Here is a 14629-nt window from a genome sequence, read left to right as displayed (position 1 = left end):
GCATGTTTTGTAACACATGTTTTGATAACACATAGATTGTATGTGGTAATCTTTTATCCGGCCATGTTTGGTATCAAGGTAAGAATGATTGTCTGGATAAAAATCTGAATAAGTAAATTATGTGTACTTTTGCAGTGAATGCCCAAAATGCTAAAATTGGGACTACAAAAAAAACCCTCAATGTGACATAATAACACAGAAAGATGGTATTTGAGGACATGGACCAACGCAAACATAGATTGTATGCAGTAATCCGATGGGCAATTAATGTGGTAATCTAGGGCAGGACATAGTCCTCTGTGATTACAGGTAGATTGTATGTGGTAATATGATGGGCGATTGATGCATTAAATGATTTTAAGGACATGATCTCCAAGGATAACAGGTATATTGTATGTGGCAATCTATAATGTAGGGGAAGGACATGTTTGCAAGGGCATGGTCTATGTGGTAATCTAAATGGACAAGTAGTGTGGTAATCTAAGGCAGTTGATGCAGATACCTAGGGGAAGGACATTGTTTTTTAGGACATGATCTCCAAGGATACCAGGTATATTGTATGTGGCAATCTATAATGTAGGGGAAGGACATGTTTGCAAGGGCATGGTCTATGTGGTAATCTAAATGGACAAGTAGTGTGGTAATCTAAGGCAGTTGATGCAGATACCTAGGGGAAGGACATTGTTTTTTAGGACATGATCTCCAAGGATACCAGGTATATTGCATGTGGTAATCTATAATGTAGGGGAAGGACATGTTTGCAAGGACATGGTCTATGTGGTAATCTAAATGGACAAGTATTGTGGTAATCTAAGGCAGTTGATGCAGTTACCTAGGGGAAGGACTTGTTTTTAAGGACATGATCTCCAAGGATAACAGGTATATTGTATGAGGTAATCTATAATGTAGGGGAAGGACATGTTTGCAAGGGCATGGTCTATGTGGTAATGGCAATTAATGTGGTAATCTAGAGCAGGACATGGTCCCCAGTGATGAGATATGGATTATATGTGGAAATATGGTGATAATTATAACAGGTTGATGATAATAGGTAGATTGTTATTATGTGGTAATCTACAATGTAGGGGAAGGATGTGTATGCAAGGGCATGGTAAACTAATGGGCAATCAATATGGTAATCTAGGTCAGGACATGTCTCCAGCGATAACAGGTAGATGTGTAAAATGATGGGCAATTAATGCAGTAATCTAGGGCAAGGATGTGTTAGTAAAGACATGAGCCATAGTGATATATTGTATGCTATAATCGGAGTGGCAATGTTGGCAGTGTTTGAAATATAAGGCAAATGTTTCCCACGCGCATCTAGGCGGCGTCTTAAAAGCGTGCATTTGTAGCTGTGCCCATGTAATATGCGCTGACATCACTGCTCCATTGCATGCCCTAATGCTTTGTATACAAAGCGTTCTTGAACAAGAGAACTATACATTGGTTTACTTCAAGTTTGGTAGTGACGTCAGTGCTTTTTTGCGATTGCGCCGCAAGTGTACCAACAAACCGTCCTTGTACGCGCATTTATTCACACTTAGCGATTAACTTTATGTGTGCGATTCGATAATTCGGCGAGCAAAATATGAAAATTGGGGAAGAAGTATCTTAGGTATGAGGTCCATTCCAACAAATCTGTGCATAGCTCTTTAGCTTCATAAATATGAGAAACTAAAAGCATGGTCTGCCCTAGATTCAAGAGCCATAATGCAATTTGTAGATCATGTTACTAAAATTGGTTCCAGAAAATCAGTCATCAGATATTAAAGGGCAATTTTCAAATGATGCTTCATGTTCAGAATATGAATGAATGAATGAATTGGTGATGTACTGTTACTGAATAAATGAATGAACAAATGAACAGATGAAAGTTGAATATAGATTTCTGGTTTTATCTATGAATGATACACAAATCACAGCCACATGGATTTCCATGCATATCTGGTGATTCATTAGGGGCAGCTGGCTCCATTGATAGTGACATTGCCGGCTTATCACATGTTGGTGAGGCCTACATGTTAATACAGCTGTTTCTGGGTAAATTAATCTAAACACAAAGACCATTCCAGTTTGACCTTAACCTGATGAAAGTTTTTCGTTTTAAAATCAATTTACAATTAAAATGTTGTGATTTTGACTAGATAACTACCTTCATGGTCAAATTGGACCACAAATTTGGTTAGATTTGATACAAATTTGACAATTCAAATTTGCAAGCAGTTATGAACAGAGATGAGGGGGCCTACATCTCAGTCATGTAGTGATCCACTGCTTGCACCAACACTAAGTCTAACATCACTTCCTGCTTCCTGTCAGTCAGCTGTTTGATCACAACAACACCTGCTTTGAGAATTTTAAGAAAGTTAGTGGTTCACTGATGAAACTCAGCAAAAACAGTATGTTTTAGCTTGGTTTCGTCAAATTAAACTAAATAGTAATACTACAATCCCGGTCATAATTGTTCAAACACTTTAACATGAGTACATCAAATATGCCCCCTTCGCCCTGATCAATGTTGTTGGTTGTTGTTTTTTTGGTCATGAACCCCTAGAAACATCCAACATTGATTGGTGGGGCAGGGGGAGGGTTGTATAGAAGGAAATGGTTCAGACTTCACGTCAAAGAAAGCAAAATTTTAATATGTCAAGTATATCAGAAATACGGTCCCAAACAGTCCTACTTTGACACAAGTGTTAGAACTACTTTTGTCCGGGATTGTAGTTTTACCCCAATATTTGCATTAATCCACATACTTCTTTAAAAAAAGTTCAACTTACCTGGTAACCCACACACTACTTCTTTGAATTAACCTTGCTACTTTCAGGAGAAATAGTTAGAATGAGAAAATGTGGCCGATGCCTTACAAATACTATTTCAAAGAATAAAGCCAAATTTTACTTAAATATGTAAATATCAGGGGACTATTTGGTTAAAATGAGAAAACGTGGCCAATGCCTTACAAATACTATTTCAAAGAACGAAGCCAAATTGTACATAAATATGTAAATATCAGGGGGAAAATGATTGGAATGAGAAATGTGGTTGATACCTTACAAATACTATTTCAAAGAATAAAGCCAAAGTTTGCATAAATATGTAATCATGGTTGGAATGAGAAAATTCGACTGATGCCTAAATACGGTTTCAAAGAATAAAACCAAATTTTGCATAAATATGCAAGAACTGTAGGCGGTGGCCGGATTATGATCGGTATTTTGTGCCCGGAAAATAGCGGGTCAAAAAGCTGTACGCTCAGTATAAACACGCTGTTTGATTTTGTTCTATCTTGTGTGATAATGCAGGTCAATATCAGACCACGATCCTTGGAAGCAGTCTCAGTATTAATACTTAAATATGATGTAGGCGGTTTGTCTTTAGCTGCCTGTAGTCGAGAAAGGCGCAGGATTGGTTGTTTTAGTAAATTTCCTATACTTAAGGTATAGGGAAATTTTCCATTTCGCCACATATATAAATTGTACAAATAGCACAAATAGCTAGAAGTAAATGCAAAAGACAAGGGTTCAAAGGGCTTTAACGTACTGGCCATATAAGCAATTTTGAACTTAGATTATTTTTCTCATAATCCTAGTTGCTTCCAATGATCGCTATTTGTGCAATTTGTGCAATTGGTGGAAAGGGCTTTAAGGTGCCGACTATATAAGCAATTATGACATTGATCGCCAAGTCCCTTCTAGCCGTCAGCAATTTGTGCAATTTATGCAATTTTGAACTTAGATTATTTTTCTCATATCCTAGTTGCTTCCAATGATCGCTATTTGTGCAATTTGTGCAATTGGTGGAAAGGGCTTTAAGGTGCCGACTATATAAGCAATTATGACATTGATCGCCAAGTCCCTTCTAGCCGTCAGCAATTTGTGCAATTTATGCAATTTTGAACTTAGATTATTTTTCTCATATCCTAGTTGCTTCCAATGATCGCTATTTGTGCAATTTGTGCAATTGGTGGAAAGGGCTTTAAGGTGCCGATTATAATAGCAATTATGACATTGATCGCCAAGTCCCTTCTAGCCGTCAGCAATTTGTGCAATTTATGCAATTTTGAACTTAGATTATTTTTCTCATATCCTAGTTGCTTCCAATGATCGCTATTTGTGCAATTTGTGCAATTGGTGGAAAGGGCTTTAAGGTGCCGACTATATAAGCAATTATGACATTGATCGCCAAGTCCCTTCTAGCCGTCAGCAATTTGTGCAATTTATGCAATTTTGAACTTAGATTATTTTTCTCATATCCTAGTTGCTTCCAATGATCGCTATTTGTGCAATTTGTGCAATTGGTGGAAAGGGCTTTAAGGTGCCGACTATATAAGCAATTATGACATTGATCGCCAAGTCCCTTCTAGCCGTCAGCAATTTGTGCAATTTATGCAATTTTGAACTTAGATTATTTTTCTCATATCCTAGTTGCTTCCAATGATCGCTATTTGTAAAATTTGTGCAATTGGTGGAAAGGGCTTTAAGGTGCCGACTATATAAGCAATTATGACATTGATCGCCAAGTCCCTTCTAGCCGTCAGCAATTTGTGCAATTTATGCAATTTTGATCTTAGATTATTTTTCTCATATCCTAGTTGCTTCCAATGATCGCTAGTTGTGCAATTTGTGCAATTGGTGGAAAGGGCTTTAAGGTGCCGACTATATAAGCAATTATGACATTGATCGCCAAGTCCCTTCTAGCCGTCAGCAATTTATGCAATTTATGCAATTTTGAACTTAGATTATTTTTCTCATATCCTAGTTGCTTCCAATGATATTTTGTGCAATTTGTGCAATTGGTGGAAAGGGCTTTAAGGTGCCGACTATAATAGCAATTATGACATTGATCGCCAAGTCCCTTCTAGCCGTCAGTAATTTGTGCAATTTATACAATTAAAAAAAGTCCACTGTTTCAAAAGCGAATTGACTTGGTAAAAATCTTAATCGCTTATGGGACTTGTTGTAACTCGCTGGCAGGACTTTGCTGTAAATTATGACTCGCTGGCAAACCTTGTGGTAAAAATTTTAACTCGCCGGCAGGACTTGCCGTAAAAATCTTAACTCGCCGGCGGGACTTACTGTATGATGCCTAGGATGATGATGATGAAGATGACAAGATGCCGATGCCTCAAATTAACTATGACTCGGATGGTGAATTGGATATAATGATGATGCCTAGTATATGATGACTCCGATATGATGCCTAGATGATGATGACTCGATAATGATGAATGAATATGATGATGATGATGATGATGTTTACTGACGGCGATGATGATGATAATGATAATGATAATGATGATGATGATGACGACGATGATTACGCTATTAGGGCTAAATCAACCGGAAATTTTGTGTATTAGCATTCCCCCAACCAAGCCTAAGCATAATGACAAAATGAATGAAGGTGTCATTTTATTAGCGTTATTGAAATTCGGGGAGCCCCGAAAAGTTGAGTGTTACCGTAGTTAGGGCGGTTTTCGGACTTGTTTTTTCTTTCTAAACATCTTCGATGCGTATCATTCTTCCTTAAATTTTCTCGGTTTGTAATAAGGCGGTTCTCGAAAGCAATGGGACAGCGCTATTTTGGGAGTCTAATTATCCTAATGATGATGATGATGATGATGATGATGACGATGATGATTAAGGCAGCCCCAAAAAGTTTAGTGTTAGTGTTAGGGCGGTTTTCGGACTTGTTTTTTTCTTTCTAAACATCCTTGTACGTATCATTCTTCCTTAAATTTTATCGGTTTGTAATAAGGCGGTTCTCGAAAGCAATGGGACAGCGCTACGGCGATGCCTCAGATTCAGTATGAAAGCGGTTCTCGAAATAAATGGCGGAGCGCGAGCCCGAAAAAGTTGAAGTGTAACCGTAGTTAGGGTGGTTGACGGATTTGTTTTTGCTTATAAACATCCTTGTACGTATCATTCTTCCTAAATTTTCTTTCCACCAATTGCACAAATTGCACAAATAGCGCTTACTGGAAGCAACTCAGATATTATCCTCATTGCTTTTATAAATTGCATAAATTGCAACACCTGTGGCTATTTCTACAATTTGTAAAAATTGCTTACGTACATGGCTATTTGTGTTATATGTAGGCCTACTATTTGTACAAATTGCACACTTTTCTGCAACTGTAGGCTATTCGTGCAATTTACTGAAATAAGTTCCACAAATTGTAACAACTGTGGCTATTTATGGAATTTGTCCGACATAGATTGCATCAATTGCACTAACTGTGGCTATTTATGCAATTTGTGAAAATTGCTTAAGCAACTGGCTATTTGTGCAATTTGTACTATTTATACAAATTGCACACTTTCTTGCAATTGAAGGCTATTTGTGCAATGACCAATCCTGCGCCTTTATGCTGTAGTCACAACTGAATTGTCAATATTTAATGTCTTGAATTGTAACACCCATATATATATTGTCACAAGAAAGATAAAGAAATAAAATTTAGAAAAGTGGCTAATAGAAATAATGCAAAGAAATACCCCTTTTGTTTCTGGAACATTTGACACATGTTGATGTATATTACAAGTTGCTTCCCTACAATATGAGACATATTTCCAAGAACATGCAATGATTTTTTTTTTCATTTTAAAAGCATTTCACTTGAGATGTTTTTCAGCTTCTTGGCCTTTTTTAAAGCATCATAAAATTACAAAAACAAATATTATCTGAGAGTGCAATTTTTAAAACGTTTTGGAGCATTCCACATTAAAATATACAAATACCCCCAGAAAATATTGATTTTTTTCAGATGGTCTAGTAAGTATCAAACATAGTATTAATAGTAACTTGGTTTCTGCCAATCTTGCATTGTACCAAAAAAGAGTAAAGAGAGGTCCAGGGTTCAAACCTCACTAAGTCATTTTCTGCTCTCTCAATTTATTGTATATGTCAGTTTGCCTGGGCTTCACAAAATCATTACAAAGAGAAAGGGCAAAAAGGGCAAAAAGAAGCAGAACTTGCAATTTAAAAACTAAAACAAGTGGATTATCTGAGCATTAGATCTTCTTACGGCAGAGGAGGGTATACATGATATTTGTAACATGTTGAGTGTGTAAACTAAAACCTGATAAAATGTATGAACATTTTGCATGGGCTGTTAAATTTGTAATTCTGAAGTACAGAATATGAAACCTCACACACATCTTCTGCTATACAATGTCAGATTCAACAGAATGGGAGAGTTGCATCACTAATTTTGATTTGCATAATGCACTTAGATAGAGATAGGGTTTTCCCCAGGCTTGTTATATGTATATCCTGGCTGCTATGGTATAATACCCGTATCTGAATCAAGGGGACTTTTCCATACAGCTGTACTGCTAAATGATAGCTTATGGCTCTCAATACAGGGCACTGATGATCAGATAATTATGAAAAGCAGGATGATCTGTTGTTCCATAAATTCAGTGTTTTTAGGTTATTTAGAAAGTCAACCAATGTCTTTAATATACCTAAGCAGCTATACTTGTATCAAAGCATATTACTCGTTAATCATGATCTACAGGTAGCTAAATCGATTCAAATTCATAAATATTTAATCAAAGTGAATTTCCAGACAGAAAGATAAGAATTAGATTCACGTAGGTAACTTGACACTGCATTGACGTACATTTCATGATATTGTAAAGCTAAGAGCTAGCCACTTGTAGAAGATAATCACATGTAAAAACTTTAAAGTCATGCTTAAATCTGACACATAAAATGCAAGAAAGTTACAAATGCTTATATATTTTGTTGTACATACGATGTTATTGCATGGTCTGAAATAGATCATGTTCTGAATATCACTGATCTTGACTTATGCATGATGATATATAAGGTAGATTTTGATATGTCAGAATTAGAGGTGCATTACTGCACACCTGCAGCAAACTTATACTTGATTCAAAAATAAAACATGTGTCCGCTTTGGAGGACTTTGGCTGGATTTTAAAATATGTATGCAGGCTAAGAAGCAACCTGGTAATGTGAGAAGTTTTGATCAAAAGTTCAGCATTTAAGGAGATTAAACTGTGTGCCTGTATGAAATAGCTAGTAGTATTGAAACCAGACAAGATGTGAGTAAAATCAATTTCCCCATAATACATGCTATATCCATGTTTTAACAGAAACATTATAGTGAAGCATAGTGAAGCTGAAAAGAAGCAAGTGAAATACTAGTAATTTATGAAGCCTTGGCACCTGCTAAAAAAGTGTCCTAATTATTCTCACCTTCTTTCAAACTATTTTGATATAGATATAGATAAGTGCTTGAACAAAGGTTTTAAAAATAAATGACCACTTTTCTGGGTTAAACATGTCTCATTTAGAAAGAATAAAAGGGACCACATTTTCATGTTTAACAAGAAGGTAACAAAAGGTACAACAAATATGTACAACAACAATTTTTCAGGGTGAAGTCCACTTTTTGGGGAAAGAGGAAAGATACACATTTAGGAAATTCTGCATCCCCGCCATTACGGGTCTAGCTTTTTTGAATTGAAACAATAATTAAATGAAAGCAGACATCGTTTATCAGCCATATTTAATTCAATGCCCTGTAAAGCATATTTGATACAATTGTAGTTCTGGGACACACTGTAGATAGAGCCGGCTGCCTTCACCACAGATACTGGGTCTTCACATAGAGCGAGGAGATGTAATGCATTTATTGTATTGTATTACATGGCATGTAATTAGATCTGTCTTGTGGATACCATGATGGATTATCATCTCCATATCATAGTGGCTTATATTTGGTGTGTAAAGTGATCAGTTCTGTTGTTGAGTTTAAAGTGAGACTATTTAGTTATGAATTAAGGTTTATGTTTGGCAAATATTAATTTCAAAAGGTTGCATCATTTAGAGAGCTGTCTTTTGTATTTTTGTAGCCAACCTGTGGTTTTTATTGGCACAAATGTAATGCTAAAAGCTGCACACATGACATATGATCATAGAGTATGCTTCAACTTTTTTTAAACTGAAATATACGCAAGGCATATATATGCAAGGCCCTTAACCAATATTGTCTCCATCCACCTAGGTGTATAAATGGTGAATAGGCTTGCTGTGAATGAAGTGTAGCAACCCTTCCCCTCCAACATATTATTGATCTTTTGCATGGTCATCTCAAAATGAAGTTCTACCTGCAAAATACGTCTTGTGAGTGCTTATGTTTGTCAAACACATGCTTTAATTACCGTGTACACTTTGCAAAAGCCTTCTGGCGCGTTACTTGAAAAACATGAAGAAAAAATGCATTTTTTTACCCATGCATTTGCAGGGAGAATCTCCTTTTGGTAGCAAGATGGCGGATCTGTGCAAAGGGCGAACAATGAAGATTCTGACCAACGCTTCAAAAGAGATGGACCCATCAGCTTGTTAACACACACTCAGGCATGAACCATATTGCTTACTGTCAAGAAAGTAATGTTCATATGTCCTTGTGTTAGTTGGTAACTTAGGCTAAAGTCTGATTCAGACTCCATATCACAACATCGCATGATGCTGCAATGCTTTTAAAACTGGAGCAGCGCACAATGAAATGTAAATGTACTGCAACGATATATCGCAATTGTGATGAAAGTGTTGCTGCCCTGTTTTCATTCTTCCATATAGTGAATGGCGACCTTGATTTTCGAGCAGCCAATCATAAGCGTGCACGGCTGCAATATTGCAAAAGAGAGACAAAAAAGTTGAACAAATTTCAACTCTCATTGCCACAATGGGGAGTCTGAATCTGACTTAAAGCCTTAATATACGATCTTTTTAAATTTTTAGATTTTTCTTTTTTCTTCCAAAATGATAGAATAGTTAATATGCAATCATTATGAAAGTTCCCGATACATTTGGATGCGAAAACATTGGAAATTTGCAAAGAAACAACATCATAAACTTCACCTCTATCACTCGAAATACACTTTTTGGATTACGACGCAGAGTGTGGCCTCAGAGTTAGTCTCCTATGCAGCCAGTTTGGTTACGATCCCTCCACAGTGTAGAGGGAGCGTAACCAAACTGGCTTTGTAGGAGACTAAAATTTGCGATCGTTCCGACATATTATCATAATCTGAAAATTATGATCATATGTCGGACCAACAGAAAATCACCCGTTTTACTACAAATAGGGCGAGTTTGACAGTTTGCTCATAGATGTAAAGTTGGAACATGTGTTAAGTATTACAAATATAAAAAAAATTGGTAAAAAAAAAATAAAAGGTATATTCTGAAAAGAAAAAAAAGATAGTACATTAAGGCTTTAATACAACAGTTGCCCTTTTGATTGAGTATTGGCTTTGTCTGTGTAGACACATCATGAATGACATATCTATATTGATCTGAATCAAAGTGGATTGAGAGCAATGTGTAGATTGCAATGGTATACACATGAGGCAGCTATTTTGGACACATGTATGACACAGATCTACATATCTGATGATTGATCCAAATCAACCTGAATTTGTGTAGATTGCAATGGGGTACACATATGAGGCAGCTATTCAATAAACCAGTAGATGTAATATGATCAATCAATATTAAGGTGGAAAGAATAATGTAAGTATGCTATGGGGTGGAAGTACAGTAACATAAACATGCTTCATCTGAAGACCATGAAGAAAGCAATATAATTTTAGGATATAAGTTTCATAATCTATCGTCAAACTGAAATGCAATACATAAGTTCTTTGAATTTTATTAATCACATGTAAGAATCACAAGATTGAGCAGTTGATTGGACATAGCTTGCAGGTGCAGGTGAAATTGGAACATAATTTAGTGTTTGATGATCCAAGCATATATACACACATTTAGGTTTTATATAGTACTCTTTCATCTAGATCACATCAATATAGTGAGACATGTCTTGTGCTGGAGGTTTTCTGGCGAGGCAGTGTATTACTTCAAACCTATAGGTGCATGTATGCTGAATTATGTTTCTTGTCAGTAAAATTGCAGGTCTCTCTTAACCAGATATAGTTCTTTTTTAAAGTGGAAAATGTTCCCTTACCAAACATTGGAGTGTAGTGTTCCCTTCTAGAATCAGAGGCATGCTCCCTGGAGCTGAAACAAAAATGATTTGAAATTGACATTTTGAAAGGGATTGTTTGACCTGAAGTATTTCTTCCTTAGATTTTCAAGATGAAATATTGTGCTGTATCTAAAACATACCACATTCTCCATCCTTATTGTATCTCATTGATATAGTGGAAAGCATTGAATCTCAACAACTCATCATTTTAGCTATAATTTATGGTAAATATGACTTCATTTTGCTAAATTTACAAGACATCCTTACCCATGTACATGACTATGTGATATTATGCCATATCTGTAGTACAGACATGCAGGAATGAAGCTTAATGGTAAATAAAGTGCAACTTAAAATAGCAACATCATGCATTGTTTCTGCACTTGACCATCTCCACTTGGACTATTAGCATTGATGAACTATACAGTTGATGTCCACTTCAGTCATTACATTGCCCTATTCCATAAAGCCTATATTTAAGATTAAACTCACACCTGTCCCTAGCTGATCTAGTGGTATGGCATTTACTTGCCATTACTGCAGCCCAGGGATCAATGAGCATGCCTTACCAACTAGTCCAGGCCTGGATGAGAATGATGGATTCTTGGCATTAGGCATTGATATTACTGTGTGGCAGCTAACCACATCAATTTTTAGGTGTTTCTCTCCGACTTCTCATGATGAAATTGCTGTATATGGGTAATTGTAGAAAAAATGGTTGCATCTATATCATGCTATATAATAGGGTAATTTACTTATTTTCCCCTGTATAGGCAATGGTTGACAAAGTAGCACCAAAAATAGCACCAGACATGATATTGCTACGGGGTTCGATTGCATGTCCAGGCCTGGAGTTTGAGCAGAAAAAGATGATGAAATTGACAACTCTTTGTTAACATTTTGTTTTTGAATCTCAATTGTTTAATTTAAGGTGATTCTTAACCATTCATGAAAAGAAGTTTATTTACAAAATGACTGACTACATTGTGTGTAAATGGAATTCAGATATTGTTACAGCTCATTTAGGCAATACTTACAATTTTATGCAATTGATGTGCACATTTAGTCTCCGATGTTCGGATCTTGGGCTCTGATGAAATCACCGATGGCCATTGGATCCGGGATTGCATCCAGGATATTGGTAATGTGTTGTGGAATGCAATTTCAATCCCTCTCTGATTTTGGAGCAAAAGAGTACTTACACTGCAAAAAATGTTGGTCAAAAAAAATGACCAACAGTTTGGTCTATATACAACACATGAAACAGTTGGTCAAAATTTGACCAACAAGAGTTGTACAAAAATTATGACCAACAGTTGGTTAACAAAAACTTGCTCAAATATTGGGCAAAGTATTTACCCAACATAGTTGGGCAAATATTTTTTACCAATTATTGTTCAAAATTTGATCAAACTGTACATGGTATTGGTTCATATGTTGGTTTATTTTTTGCATAACTGTTAAGCAAAATATTTGACCAACATAGTTGGGTAAATATTTTTCACTAATTGTTGGGCAATATTTGATAAAACTGTTGGGCAAAATAACTAATCTAGTTGATTGGACCAATTGTTGGACAAAATTTGATTAAACTGTTGGGCATTTTACACATTATTGGTTCATACGTTGGTTTATTTTTGCTTAACTATTAAGCAAAATATTTGCCAAACGTAGTTGGGCAAATATTTTACAATTGTGAGGTGAGTTTTCTCTAAATTAATTATAAATACATACATTATTACACGGTGTTACTTGCCTCGTTTCATTCTGACCAATGTGTATGAAAAAATACTGTGAAATTTAGTGAAGTTATTTTCAAATACTTGATTGATTAATTAAAACTGATACGTAAGCTTATTAACTGCTCAGTGCAGACTGTCATCATGCATTGCACGGGTGTCTGACTCGTACATGTTGTAAAACAACTTCACTAAATTTCTCAGTATTTTTTCATACACAGTGGTCAGAATGAAATGAGGCAAGTAACACCGTGCAATAATGTATGTATTTATAATTAATTTAGAGAAAACTCACCCTTAAAGGTGTCAAATAGCTGTCTCAGTCCCCCCCCCACTCTGCCAGCACCCCTGCCACTGCGTCATACGCCATTTTACGATAAGATCGAAAATGTGCTTTCCAGAACCGAACCGCGCGAATGTTGACCAACTGTTGTTCAATGAAAAGACAACAGTGCGCATTCATGATCGAAAACTTTGCTCAACATTTTACATCTTTTTGCCCAACTACTTGTAATTCACGCAATTTACTACAAAGTTGCCCAACTGATGTGATTTATTTAGCACAACAGTCGTATATAAATTACGTGGCCAAAAACTTAACCAACTGTACTCCTCTCGTAGTAAATTAAAGAAAAATAAATGGTCAAAATAAGAGGTTGCCCAATAAGAATTTAGATTTAACTATTATTGGGCAAGCCGTGACCAACAAATAAGTAAAAGAGTTTGCCCAACCAAATAGGTAGAACGATTTGACCAACTTTTTTGCAGTGTATATAGCTGTTCTAGTCTTGCTTGGGTCTCAATAAATGCTCATTGTGATAATCTGTGATTGTGCCTCTGGGCTGGCTGCAGGTAGTTTTACACTGGCAGAGCCAAGTTTTACACTGGCAGGGTTAGCATCACCTTAATCCCCCTCTACATGAATGTCAGTGGCGGGGCCAGGGGCCGATGCCCCCCCCCCCCCCACTCGTCATGGCCGCCGGTTCATGTAAGGCCGTCGGTAGACGGAAGGCGTTAAAAAAAAAAAAAAGGGTTAACAATAGACTATTTTTTACTCACGGTGACAGAAAAAAGGGGAGAATTGTAAAAAAAATTATGAAAAATTGTGAATTAAATGGAATTATTATTAAAAATTTTGTATTTTTAGTTCAATTTTTCAAAGCATGCAAAAAAAATTTGGGGTCAACAAATCACAAATTCTGTTGGCAAAAAATATTTCCGTCTGTACATTTACAAGTTGTGCCCCCCGGTTCCAAAATCCTGGCTACGCCACTGATGTATACATGTGGAATCTCTCCTCATCTGTGCCTCTGTATTGTTAGGTGTGAAACTATCAACTCGCTCCTCTAAAGTATGTAACAGAATGTGTGTGTGTGAAAGAGAGTGATGGAGAGAGGAAATATAGAGAGAGATAGACAGTAGGGAGAAAAGCAAAAAAAAAGTAAAATAGAAACTGTGATTGAAGTGAATGGTGTGATGAAAATCTTGTAGCTTAGAGCCCGGGCTTAGAGGCCCAATTGTTATCACATATTGTATCTGTCTGAAGAAATATCCCAGACCGGTACAATGCCCTGCCCTGAGATTATTGAACTTCAGCTACATACAACATTATACATGGTATCATTATCAATGGCGGCCAGCTGGCTCTCATGTACTTTAAAGCAATTTAAACAGCAAAATCAATTCTCAATATCACTGAGTTTCACGAAAATACTCAATTGGTAAGTTTTAATTAAATTGGTATTCACTCATTTGTGGGTATAATTGTATCACATTTCAGTTAGTAGCATTTTATCATTTGAAAAGGAGAGTTTGTGGATGAGGTGTTGGTTGTTACTCATCTTATAAGATAAGCCTT

At 36.3% G+C, this 14629-nt stretch overlaps 1 protein-coding gene across 1 annotated transcript in view; it reads left to right on the top strand.

Annotated features, from left to right (window-relative positions):
• LOC140157512 (ankyrin repeat and fibronectin type-III domain-containing protein 1-like) overlaps nucleotides 1-14629 on the top strand; it is a 261195-nt gene that overhangs the window by 80349 nt on the left and 166217 nt on the right.

This window comes from Amphiura filiformis, chromosome 1 (assembly GCF_039555335.1).
Source record: "Amphiura filiformis chromosome 1, Afil_fr2py, whole genome shotgun sequence".
Taxonomy (NCBI): Eukaryota; Metazoa; Echinodermata; class Ophiuroidea; order Amphilepidida; family Amphiuridae; genus Amphiura; species Amphiura filiformis.
This window is presented reverse-complemented; position numbering and strand designations above follow the sequence as displayed.